The sequence below is a fragment of the Schistocerca gregaria genome, chromosome 5 (genome assembly GCF_023897955.1).
Source record: "Schistocerca gregaria isolate iqSchGreg1 chromosome 5, iqSchGreg1.2, whole genome shotgun sequence".
Classification (NCBI taxonomy): domain Eukaryota; kingdom Metazoa; phylum Arthropoda; class Insecta; order Orthoptera; family Acrididae; genus Schistocerca; species Schistocerca gregaria.
The window spans coordinates 449,783,066-449,797,349 of NC_064924.1; positions in this window are offsets into that span (position 1 = coordinate 449,783,066).

Sequence of the window (14,284 nt, forward strand, 5' to 3'; positions counted from 1 at the left end):
AAGGATGTCCTCTGTCAATGATTTTGTACGCCATTGCAGTAGAGCCGCTACTGAACAATTTAGCACATAGCGGGATCGGGCTTAGCGTCGAATCTGTCACTATCCCATGCGTTGCGTATGCTGACGATATATGCGTAACTGTGTCATCATCGCAACAACTTCTGTCAGCAGAAACTCTTCTTCAAACGTTCGCGTTTCTTTCAGGAGCAATACTCAATAGAACTAAAACCACAGCTTTGCAGATTGGTGGGGGTATCGGAGACATATCCCATGTTACCTGGTGCAAGGTAAAGGATTATCATACAACCCTCATGTTACCTTTGAGGCCAAACCAAACAAATTCCCGACGAAGAACTGGTCACACATGCTTAATAAATTATGTGCTGCTTTGATACTTCACTCCGACCGTAACTTGAACATCCTACAGAAAGTTAAGACCATCGAGATCGCCATTACGAGCCAGACGAATTATTTGGAGCAAATTCTTCCAATCTCCGACCATCTAGCCAAGAGTATACAACAAGCGTTATGGTGGTTTCTTTTTAGGGGGCATATTTTCAAAGTTCAATTCGATACCTTAAACTTACCTTCGTCCAAAGGTGGCCTTAACCTCATTAAAGTACACAAAAAATGTGTCACCCTGCTCCTAAATTGCATCAGGAAGGAGTTTCGTACCCGGAGGACCAGTATCATCAGAAACCTCATTCAGCCGTGGAAGCCTCATAGCTTTGACCCATCCGTTAATATCGCCGGCATTTCACTTTCTTACCGACATGTGCGACTGTGCTACATGGAAATGAGCTACATTCGACACAACATCATCGATAACGGAAGCCTGACGAACGGGAAGCTTTATGACCTTCTCATGACAACAAACCACAGGAATCATCTCGAAGAAAAACATCCACATACACATTGCAGTATAGCATGGCGGAATGTGCACAGCGACATGTTACCATCACGCGTCATACCCGACTGGTATCTCACAGTCAACGATAAAGTAGCAACGAATGAAAAGCTACATAAAATAGGCCTTCATCCAACACCCAACTGTGACGCATGCGGAAGAGTCTATCCGCTTATCCATAGGTTCACGTGCGGACATGCAGAAGAAATTACAACATTTCTCCTTCAACGATTGTCAGTGATAGACCGTACGTCGCCCAGTGGTGTAGACCTTTTAGAGATCATTCAGCCGCAAAAATTGAGATATCCACGAGCAAAAAACAACGCTGCAACCTGGATCATGGGCCACACAGCATCGTTTATTATGCAGAATAGGCCTGCTACTTTCCTAGACTATTATTCTAACATAGAAATTGAACACTTTAAAATAAGCCAACATTGTGACTACAGGAGGATCTTTGGAAATATGCTGAAAATCATAATTAACGGTTAAATGCCTCAAATACAATATTTTGGATAGTAGAGGTTGCCAGTTACCTGTATGTAGGTATGTATGAATCCTATTTGCTTCCTGGGACTTCAGTTTTTGTCGGAATTTTAAGATACTATTCCGATGCTCACCAATGGAGAAGGCATTTTTTCTTTCCCATTTTCGTCTTAACATTTTCCTTCTATCCTTCAACAATAAAGTGATAGTCTTTCGTGCACCATAAAATTTTCTGTTTACTACTTGGCAAAAAAAAAAAAAAAAAATGGTAGAGCACATGCCCGCGAAAGGCAAACGTCCCGAGTTCGAGTCTTGGTCGCGCACACAGTTTTAATCTCCCAGGAAGTTTCATATCAGCGCACACTCCACTGCAGAGTGAAAATCTCATTCTGGAAACGTCCCCCAGGCTGTGGCTAAGCCATGTCTCCGCTATATCCTTTCTTTCAGGAGTGCTAGTTCTGCAAGGTTCGCAGGAGAGCTTCTGCAAAGTTTGGAAGGTAGGAGACGAGATACTGGCAGAAGTAAAGCTGTGAGTAATGCTGAGCGCTTTGAAGGCACTTTGCAGAAACTGCCACACACCATAAAGTCATAACGCCCAGAAATGTTGTCAGACAGAGTCATCCAGTTGTATGACAACGCCCACCCCCAAACTGCAACGTCCTCCGTACAACACGAATCCTTCACCATGTGATTTTCACACCTTTGATGACCCGAAGAAAGTTGTGCGTGGAAGTCGGTTTCAGTCGGACGAGGAAGTATAAGAATGGCTGCGGTTGTGGATCCGTCAGATGCTGACTGCGTTCTACGAAACAGGAATTGTTCGTCTCGTTCCTCAATACATGTGGTGGTTAATTTTGAATGAAACCATTCCATGGTCCCGTTGTGGCGGGTGTTCGGTTTTCATTTGACTACTCTTTATAATTAAAGATAAATTTAGAATAACTGCGTATCGTTATTCAATAAACAAGACAGAAACTACAGAAGCGAAGTTACATTTGTTTTCTAACGGACCACGTCGAGAATAATTCCATAAGTCACTTGAATGAGAACAGAAAGGAACTCCATACAATCTTAAATTCCCTTAGCAGTACAAAACAAGTGGGACAGTAACGTATACTATGACCTACAGTCACGGATGAATAAATGAAATACCGATATTGATCCTTGAACAGGGAACGAAGCCTCTTGCTTTGAACAGTGGATTTAACCACGTACACACGATGGACACGCCTCTAAAGCTGAAAACTCTGTGAGTGAAATGTTACACCAATGCCTGTTTGCATGCTACGATCTCGCCATAAATTCCTGTATGTTGCAGCATAGAAATGACCATCAAAATGGAACATCGCAAAAAGTCATCGAATTAGAGAGACCAGCGTCCTCGTAATGATTCTAACTGCTACTACCCCAGAAACACAAGTGTGCTTTGTCTGCGGTCTGCACAGGTACACTGCTCAAGAATTCAGCAATACTGACACTAGATTGGTCAGACAGCTATTCGTCTAAAATATAGCGTACTGAAATACCTTATCTATGCGGCCAAAGACTGCGGCACTTGTAGCAGATGAAATCCATGCATAATGTGTTTTTGCACCTCGCCAGCATCTAGTATCGGTAACTCACGTAAAGATAAATTATTTGAAAGGCGTTTTCCAGCCCAGTTCAAAAGTAATAGCAGTGTGCATAGCTATAACACCAGGAGAAAGGATGATCTTCACTATGCAGGGTTAAATCTGACTTTGGCACAGAATGGGGTAAATTATGCTGCCACAAAAGTCTTTGGTCACCTACCAAACAGAATCAAAAGCCTGACAGATAGTCAACCAACATTTAAAAATAAATTAAAAGAATTTCTAGATGACAACTCCTTCTACTCATTGGCTGAATTTTTAGATATAAATTAAGGGAGGGAAAAAAACTAACTTAAGCATTAGTGTCATGCAATATTTTGTGTAATGTAATATCTTGTACAGACATCTTTCATTAACCTGACACGTTCCACATCATTACGAAGTGTCGTATTCATGATCTATGGAACAAGTATTAATCTAATCCAATGGACGGCCTTTCACTATATTGTTGGGAACCAAACTTTTTGGGTTGGCTCTGAGCACCATGGGACTTAACTTCTGAGGCCATCAGTCCAAAGTTTTTGGGGTTGCTGGGTTAACTGATGACAGTCTTGATGACACTTAACCCCTCAAAGGATGGAGATGGCTATAGGAACAACTAAAGACTTACTCTGGAAGTTTTGATGCAATACCAGCCCAACTTGACATATACATCACTTCAAAAGCAGTCATCAATCAGAAGATTGTTTTGAACACCACGATGCTTTTCTACTCTTGGAGGTGGTTTATCGTTGCCTTCTTCAGACTTTTGAACTAACTTAGGGTGACCTATAGCTTAACATGAATTCCGAACCACCTTGCAACACGTGATTTTTCTCATTAATAAACTTTTCCAGAGGTGAAAGACGTGAAGACGTGATAAGCGACTCGAATCTTTGGATTTGTAGTACAGCACTTTAACATTTTTTCCCTTCTTCTTCGTCCTTTCGAGCTGTTCCTTCGTGGTTTTTTTTAACACTGATTAGATGCGTATGTCGCATGAATCTCTCAAATTCTATCGATGAAAAACTTCAGTCTCTTTTATAATAGAGGATGCCCAGTCTGGGGGCCGAACACAATAGTCCATCGAGACACTCGCAAATAACTTGGTATCTAGAAGAAATACTGCAGGTCTGGGACAACCCTGGCACTCCTAAGGATACGAGAGGGGGCGTCCGAAGGAATGTGATCATAGCTCAAGAAGAATTTGAGAAATTTCAAGCTTAGTACACATATGGTTACAATCTAGAAAACACTATATGGATGTAGGACATTCGTATCTACATCTTCACGTACATTTATACTCTTTAAACCACTGTGAGGTGGATGGCACAGGGGACGTCAAATTTTACGTTATTAGTGTTTCTTCGCGTTCCATTCACGTGTGGAGCGCGGGAAGAGTGATTTTTGAATGCCTCCGTGCAAGCAATTATTAATCTGATATTATCATTACGGTCCCTATGTGAGCGGTACGTAGGAGATTGTAGTACATTCCTAGAGTCATCATTTACAGCCGGTTCTTGAAACTATGTTAATAGATTTTTTCTGGATAGTTTACGTCTATCTTCAAGAGTCTTCTAGTTTAGTTCCTTCAGTGTCTCTGCGACACCCTCCCACGGATCAGGCAAACCTGTGACAGTTCGTGCTACCCTTCTCTGTATACATTTAATATCCGTGTTAGTCCTACTTAGAACGGCTTCCACACACTTGAGCAATGTTCTAGAACCGATTGCACGAGTGCTTTGTAAGCAATCTTCTTTGCAGACTGATTGCACTTCCTCAGTATTATACCAATAAACCGAAGTCTGCCAGCTGCTTTACTCACAACTGAGCCTATGTGAGCATTCTGTGACCGCTATTTAATAAGGTCAGTTGGTGGGGGTAAGTGACATATAATCATAACTCAAGCATTACTTGGAACTTACATGACTTACTAAAAGATTAATTTTAACACCTGTGGATTACAAAATGTTTCAAATGGCCCTGAGCACTATGGGACTCAACTTCTGAGGTCATCAGTACCCTAGAACTTAGAACTACGTAAACCTAACTAACCTAAGGACATCACACAAATCCATGCCCACGGCAGGATTCGAACCTGTGGATTACAGACACATCACGCACTTAAAGATGTACTCGTGTTGTCATGTGAACTTTAATTGAATTACTACTAGTAATACGTTTCTAAAGACACGCTCGAAAGCGGAGATATTTCGTCACGGGACTGAACTATTGACATGTAAGTGTTGAAGATTGTTTGTGTTTTTAGAGTGGGACTACACACTCAATTATCGATTTAAAAACACGATGGAGTGTCGGAAATCATCTCAGAATGGTGGGGGAACAACAATAAGAATTAGCCGGTAGCAGTCCCAATCAATGAGTAGGATTGATGTGAACTGTTAATTCAGTAAATAACGTATTCCTCTAACCTTTTTCATTTTAGAAAACGGATACTTGTTAAGTTGCAATATGAGCTGTCTAAATAGTACGCACAACCCAATGTAGGACAACACTGTTGTTTAATATGCAACCAGATGTGATCCACAATCAGCTAGGCTCTGCCGACCAGGCAGTCCGATCCTTCCTTGCAACGGTGTAATCAGTAAATCGAATGACAGGTTTACCATTAACATCTATAAATCTTCACTGTGTCACTTCCCAGCAATATCATGACCCTTCCAAATAGTGCTACCATTTACAGCCCTCCCATCAGTAGTTCCTAAAGGGGAAAAACTAGAACAGGTGTTGGACAAAAATATGGAAACACCAAAACTACAACACATTACCACGCCTAATATGGCGCAGGAAAATCGTTGGAATTCAAAACAGCTTCCAGTTGTGTCGATATGGATAAATACAGGTCCTGTATGGTTTCAATTGGATCTCATAAATTCTTTCTGCAGAATAGTGGGAAGTTTAGGTAACGATGATGGGTGTGGACAGCGATCACGCAGCCTTCCCTCCAAAGTAGATCACAAAGGCTCAAAAATACTGAGACCTGGCGACAGTGGTGGCCAGGAAGATGCGACACTTCATCCTCATCCTCACAGGACCAGTCCTCGAGAATGCGAGCTGTGTGAACAGGGGGCATCACCACGGGAAAGTAAACATTGTGTCATGGGCTGCACCAGGGAGTAATACGACGTTGCAGAGTACCCATGGGCTCATGGAATACGACCATATGACTGCCCATATCATCACAGAACCACCCCCCCCCCCCCCACCATGTTTTACTCTTACGACACAAAATCGGCCATAAGTGGGAAACAGTGGGAAACAGGACTCATCCAACCGAATGACATTCTTCATCGCTCCATAGCACTGGAATTATTGCTGCAGCTTTTACCGTCATTTGCATTACTGATGAGCTATTTTGGAATTCCAGTTCGCCCTGTAGTTAGCTGGCTACGGAGCTCCTTTCGTGTTGTTTTGGTGCTGACGAAGACTCGTGAGTGCTACATCCAGTTCTGCAGCGACTTTTGCAGCTGCCAAGTAAGCTAGTAGATACACATTCGATAGACTCATCCACGATTTCAGCTTTCAGCAGGTAAGACCGTGGTGACGATCAACTGAATTACAAAGTAGTGATGATTAATACACTGGCGAAGTTTCATCTACATATGTCAAAGTAAATTCAGCGGCCGGCTGCTGTGGCCGAGCGGTTCTAGGCGCTACAGTCTGGAACCGCCCGATCGCTACGGTCGCAGGTTCAAATCCTGCCTCGGGCATGGATGTGTGTGATGTTCTTAGGTTAGTTAGGTTTAAGTAGTTCTAAGTTCTGGGGGACTAACGACCACAGCAGTTGAGTCCCATAGTGCTCAGAGCCATTTGAACCATTTGAAAAAATGACATTAGCGAAATTTCGAAAGGTTCTTGACCAATTTGCTTCAAATGTTAACACGATATTCTAATAAACATTCATGTTGTACAAAATTTCTTGTGTTGCATATTACTGACCTGGTAAATAACATTAATGACAAACTGGGACATTTCGCAAATTATGCAGTTATCTTTAACGAAAAAGCTGCACATACATTCAATCAGACCTTTGTAAGATTTCGAATGGAGCAAAAATTAACAACTGTATTTAAATGTCGAGAAACGAGAAATTGTGCACGTCACATAACGAAAGAAATATAATATCCTACGACTACAGTATCAATGAGTCATTAGTAGAACTCGTCAGGGAAAACAAATATCTAGCAGTAACAGTTTTTGGGTTTATGAAATTGAACGATCTGTAGAGTCAATCGTAGGTGAAACATTTGACGAACTTCGGTACTCTGGTAGGATATTGGGAAAATGTAATCTACAAGGGATATAGCTACCAAACGCACGTGAAGCCTATGCCACATTACCACTGAAATCTATGGGATCCTCACCAAATGCCTACTTACAACGTTTGAAGGGCCAGCTTCATGTGAAGAATACAGGACTACACAACAACAACTTACATATCGCTTCTGTAGGGATTGCGAGGACAATATTAGACTAATTACATTGCGAACAGAAGCATTTAAGCAATCAGTCTTCCCGCGCTCAGTACGTTAACGGGACGAGAAGCAGCGTAATAACTGGTACAATGGGACGTACTCTCCGTCTTCCGCTTCGTAGTGGTTGCCAGAATACTGATGTAAATGTTAAGTGCAACAGGCGGACAATGGCATGGGTCACCAGTCTCCCGTAAGACAGTGCTTCAGTCTAGTAAGGCTCCAAAACACTTTGCCAATATCGGGCTTGAGACCATATGATTTTCATCTTTACAATACAATCTCGTTTATGAATTGCATACCAATACCTTATTTCTCAAGTGGTGGCGTGATATCCAACTAACTTGAAAATATCCTCTAGATGTGTTAACCACAGTTACTGCCCGAAATGGTGCTTCAGTCTATGTTCTCTTGGACGAAATTCAGTGGTCACAAGAAATATGTTTTACCCCGGCAACGTCTGCGGTGGCTAGATCCTAAACGAAACAAATACTACCTGCTTTACCTCGAAGAAAACTTTGCATCTTATGATTATAAGGAGTTTCGCCTTACTGGGATGCAGAGCCATGAATGTGCTGATAGAAGGACGTGACACCGGCTTTTAGGGATTACTTTAGAGCCTGACCGGTTAAAAGCATCACTTTTCGGAATAGTCAGGTAGCAGGCGACAGGACCTTACATCTGTAAGTTATAAGAACCTCCGAATGAGTCTGCAGCTCGTGGTCGGGTTCGATTCCTGGCGGGGTCAGGGTTGTGTGATGTCCTTAGGTTAGTTAGGTTTAAGTAGTTCTAAGTTCTAGGGGACTGATGAACCATTTTGAACCTCCGAATGAGCTGTAAGTTTCCTGATTTTTCCGCTGAGGTCATTTCGTGAGACGTATGTGGGAGGAAGTAATATGTTGCCTGACTCTTCATTGAACATGCGCTCTAGGAGCTGTAACAGTAAATCTGTCCAAGATGCACTATGCATCAGTGGTGGAGTCCACTACTGGAGTCTGTTGAGCATGCCCGTTCCGCTTTCGCCCTGAGGGAATACGTAACGTAAGGCTAAACTGTTTGATGTATCTTCGCTACGTCTTGTCTACGTCCAACCCGCCAAGGTGTCCCAGACTGACGAGGAGTAATCAAGAAGAGGTAGGCTTGTGTGTTGTAGGGCACTTCTCTCCCTAAAATTGCGGCTAGAATCTTATTTTCTTACAGTTAATTTTATGCCGACGTACCACTTTATGTCGCTTCGGAGAGTCCCCATAGACATTTATTTCCAATGATTAATCACCATGCTGTAATCGAACAGTAATGTATCCTTCCGGCTATCTGTGCACGATACGTTATAATTTCATAGAAACTACCACCACTTTACAGAATTACTTGATGGTCGCCTTTTGTACTCTATGCCCTAATGTTCTGCTAATGGCACCACGGACAGCTTGAAATTTGTGTACACTGTAAGGGGGAAAAAAAGAAAAAATACGACGCATCACGAAGGAGCTGTTCTGAATGTGACACGCTGCGGCGCAACTTCACCGCCTCGCTGGCAAGGAAAGTAAACAGGTGACATGACGATACCAGGAAATAATATCTTTGAGAATTTCATTCAGTGCACACAGTTGAACAGAAAATATGCCTCGTAGATAGGCACGTGAACAGCATACGCAGACGTCAGCATTTGAGAGAGACCATGTAGTTGGGCTCAAAGAAGCTGGTTGACGTAATCAGCGAATCGCTCGACATTTGAATGGGATCGATGCCACTATTCTATTCGACGATATTAGCAGAAATGGGTGAACCATCGGCGAACACGGTCCACCTTGTGAAGCGACAGAAGGTGAGGACCGAGCAATCGCCAGAGTGGCACTCACAGCCTCGGATTCATTATTATCATAGATCCAAATTGCAACTAGAGCCTCAGCCTTCACAAGGACCATTAATAGGCGGCTCAGAGAAAGGGGACTAAGCTTTTGGCCCCCCTTTCGCCGACTAAAATTGACGCCGAACCTCGCTGACTGGAGCAGAATTATCTTCAGTGATTCCCTCTTCGAATTGAGCCCCGATGACCAGTAAAGACGCGTCTGGAGACGCCCTGGACTGCGGTGGGATACCAACCTGACTGTCGTCCGCCATACAACCTGACAACCAGGAGTGAAGGTCTGCGGTGCCATTTATTTTGATAGTAGGACCCGTTCGGTTGTCATCCGCGACACCCTTCAGCACAGCGGTACGTCGACGATATTCTGCACCTTTTTCGTTGCCCTTCATGGCAAGCCACCTTAGGTTTATACACTCCTGGAAATGGAAAAAAGAACACATTGACACCGGTGTGTCAGACCCACCATACTTGCTCCGGACACTGCGAGAGGGCTGAACAAGCAATGATCACACGCACGGCACAGAGGACACACCAGGAACCGCGGTGTTGGCCGTCGACTGGCGCTAGCTGCGCAGCATTTGTGCACCGCCGCCGTCAGTGTCAGCCAGTTTGCCGTGGCATACGGAGCTCCATCGCAGTCTTTAACACTGGTAGCATGCCGCGACAGCGTGGACGTGAACCGTATGTGCAGTTGACGGACTTTGAGCGAGGGCGTATAGTGGGCATGCGGGAGGCCGGGTGGATGTACCGCCGAATTGCTCAACACGTGGGGCGTGAGGTCTCCACAGTACATCGATGTTGTCGCCAGTGGTCGTCGGAAGGTGCACGTGCCCGTCGACCTGGGACCGGACCGCAGCGACGCACGGATGCACGCCAAGACCGTAGGATCCTACGCAGTGCCGTAGGGGACCGCACCGCCACTTCCCAGCAAATTAGGGACACTGTTGCTCCTGGGGTATCGGCGAGGACCATTCGCAACCGTCTCCATGAAGCTGTGCTACGATCCCGCACACCGTTAGGCCGTCTTCCGCTCACGCCCCAACATCGTGCAGCCCGCCTCCAGTGGTGTCGCGACAGGCGTGAATGGAGGGACGAATGAAGACGTGTCGTCTTCAGCGATGAGAGTCGCATCTGCCTTGGTGCAAATGATGGTCGTATGCGTGTTTGGCGCCGTGCAGGTGAGCGCCACAATCAGGACTGCATACGACCGAGGCACACAAGGCCAACACCCGGCATCATGGTGTGCGGAGCGATCTCCTACACTGGCCGTACACCTCTGGTGATCGTCGAGGGGACACTGAATAGTGCACGGTACATCCAAACCGTCATCGAACCCATCGTTCTACCATTCCTAGACCGGCAAGGGAACTTGCTGTTCCAACAGGACAATGCACGTCCGCATGTATCCCGTGCCACCCAACGTGCTCTAGAAGGTGTAAGTCAACTACCCTGGCCAGCAAGATCTCCGGATCTGTCCCCCATTGAGCATGTTTGGGACTGGATGAAGCGTCGTCTCACGCGGTCTGCACTTCCAGCACGAACGCTGGTCCAACTGAGGCGCCAGGTGGAAATGGCATGGCAAGCCGTTCCACAGGACTACATGCAGCATCTCTACGATCGTCTCCATGGGAGAATAGCAGCCTGCATTGCTGCGAAAGGTGGATATACACTGTACTAGTGCCGACATTGTGCATGCTCTGTTGCCTGTGTCTATGTGCCTGTGGTTCTGTCAGTGTGATCATGTGATGTATCTGATCCCAGGAATGTGTCAATAAAGTTTCCGCTTCCTGGGACAATGAATTCACGGTGTTCTTATTTCAATTTCCAGGAGTGTATTTCAGCAAGATAGTGTCCGCCCGCACACGGTGAGAGTTTCTGCTGCTTGTCTTCGTGCTTGAGAAACCCTACCTTGGTAGTAAGAACGCTGGATCTCTCCCCAGTTGAGAAAGCTTGGAGCATTATGGGCCGGGTCCTCCAACGTGCTCGAAATTTTGACGATCTAATGCACCAGTCGATAGAATTTGGGGCGGTATCCCTCAGAAGGACATCCAGTAATTCTGTCAATGTCATTTAGAATAACTGCTCGGATATGAGCCATAGGTTATTGATTTGCTGAATTAATCTGTTGTGTCCGGCCGATCGGTTCTAGGCGCTTCAATCTGGAACCGCGCTGCTGCTACGGTCCCAGGTTCGAATCCTGCCTAGGGCATGGATGTGTATGATGTCCTTAGGTTAGTTAGGTTTAAGTAGTTCTAAGTCTAGGAGACTGATGACCTCAGGCATTAAGTTCCATAGTGCTTAGAGCCATTTGAACCATTATGTTGTGTCCGACTTCTTGGCACTGAGGTGGTTAGTAATAGTTCAGTTAATTAGAACGCTCTGAATAAGTAATACTTTATTAATTGTAATAAAACTTATCTTTACTCGCCAGCCTTGGCTGTAGCTACGAAACTGCACACTTGAACTTGAGGTTCGGAACACACTAACTGAGCTACTATTACTGAGTGGCGAACTGATGCAATTTCAGAATGTCCGTACCGTCGCTTAAGTACAGTCCCTAGAAGACTCGAGTTCGTAGACACTTGTGTACACAGTTCTGCTAGCGTTGGTGCCTAGGCATAGTTCACAAGAGACGGAAGTCTCTTCACTTCCCGACGCTTGCACGGGCTATGTCACGGCGCTTAGGCACCACGGCGACGTTACTCCGACAGGAACTTCCTGGAATTGGGCACGATCCGTCCTCGAACAGAACTGCCCTCCTGGCCTCTGGCGACGCTATTTCATGGCAGAGGCGCGGCGGTGACGTCTCGGAATTATGCGAGGCACGACTTCTTCCTAGCATCTCACTGGCGCTCCGTGATACCGCTTTGCCGTGTAGCATCTCTGCAGTGGTCGATACTTGTTGCGCCGCTCACGATACTCGAGTTTTCTGAAATTGTAATCACTGATTGTCTTTACATGTACATCGCATCTAGCGATTTCCACCTCATCTGGGTAATTCCTTCATGGTGTGTCGTTCTTTTCTTTGTCTTAAAGCGTATTTTACTTTCAGTATCAGAATCAAAATGAGAACTTATTGCACAGAATAGGTAAGAGATTTGAAAGACTTGTTCTGCAACTGAATGATCTAAAACAGCTTTTGATCTCACTGGATATTTCGAGGGAATCCAGTGAGATAAAAAATTGTTTCAGATATGTCTCCAAAACCTCTTTGACTTTGACTGTGATACTGAAAGCAAAACATAACAAATTCCAAGCTGTCCGTAGTACCATTAGCAGAACATTTGGCCACAGACTACAAAAAGATACAACTATGAAATTCTATAAAGTGCTGGCAGTTGCTGTGTTACGCTATGGAAGCGAAAGACGGTTACCACAAAAAAAGACAACAGAGGTGGTGTGTTTCTAACGAGGACGAAGGGCTGAAGGCAGAAAAGAAGATATTATAACGTAATTAAAATATTTTCAAAATGGATGAAAAAACTCAAAAGTGTCATGAAAATTGGAGACAGCAACCCACGAAAAAGCCAGGTCAAAGAATTTCGCAGAACATCCTGAGCTACAAGAGGAACGGGAAAAGAGATATTGGAAGACCCCGGAAAATATGGAAATGATTTTGTTTGTGAATTCGGAACAAGCAATACCCTAATGCTAGGAAGGGTGATGATACAGGATGGTGACGACGACGCTGCTGTGATTTACTTTAAGGATCAACTGCTAGTTGCTAAACAGACAGGTCTTCCCCGGTTTCGCTACAGTTTTCTGGCGTTGCAGCTTTCCTACAGCATCACCGGCGAGTAGCCTGACGCAACTCCAGACGTTATCTACCAATTAATTTACATATCTGATGAACAGTAATGTCCTGCAACACTACCTTAAGATTCTTTTGAAGCGACTTTTATGTCTAACAATTTCACCCCATTATGACCAAGTGTCGAGTTCTATCTGGCAGAAAGTCCCGAAAACAATCACACGACTAGTCCGGTATCGGCACACATGTGACAGCATGCGCTACCAGTATACTGCAAAGAGCCACGCACAAAAACGGAGCTCATACCTCGTGTTTTACTGGTGATAGAAAGGTAGGGTCACTTGTTTTCGATAGCCCTTGGACTAGGAACCATTTGAATACCCAACAGAACGATATTCTTGCTGAAACCATGTTACAGTATAAGGTCGAATTTGAACATTACACACTACTTCCATCTTAGGTAAATGGAGCCAATCAGTTATTTTTTCCATTAGATGTGGTCTACGGTGTGCCTTAAGGGGCTTATAGAGGAGCCATTTAGTCATGGGTGGTTCCTCAGGAAACCGTAAAAAACGCTTTTTACCATTTTTTTAGCCGTCAGCAGCGGGTATGTAGGAAACCAACCGCTCAAATATTAAGGGTATACTCTTTAGGCATTTATCTAGATTGTCATCTTCCCGTTTTCAAAAATCTGTATCCGTTATCGGGAAACACCCCAGAAACATGATTTTTGGGTACCAAAGCCGAGCGGCGAGTTCCAAGACGGCTATAGACAAAAAATCACTGAAAATTTTACGATATATTCCTAAGATCCTTATCTCGAATAATCCTGAAAACTTTCTTTATATACACTCCTGCAAATTGAAATAAGAACACCGTGAATTCATTGTCCCAGGAAGCGGAAACTTTATTGACACATTCCTGGGATCAGATACATCACATGATCACACTGACAGAACCACAGGCACATAGACACAGGCAACAGAGCATGTACAATGTCGGCACTAGTACAGTGTATATCCACCTTTCGCAGCAATGCAGGCTGCTATTCTCCCATGGAGACGATCGTAGAGATGCTGGATGTAGTCCTGTGGAACGGCTTGCCATGCCATTTCCACCTGGCGCCTCAGTTGGACCAGCGTTCGTGCTGGACGTGCAGACAGCGTGAGA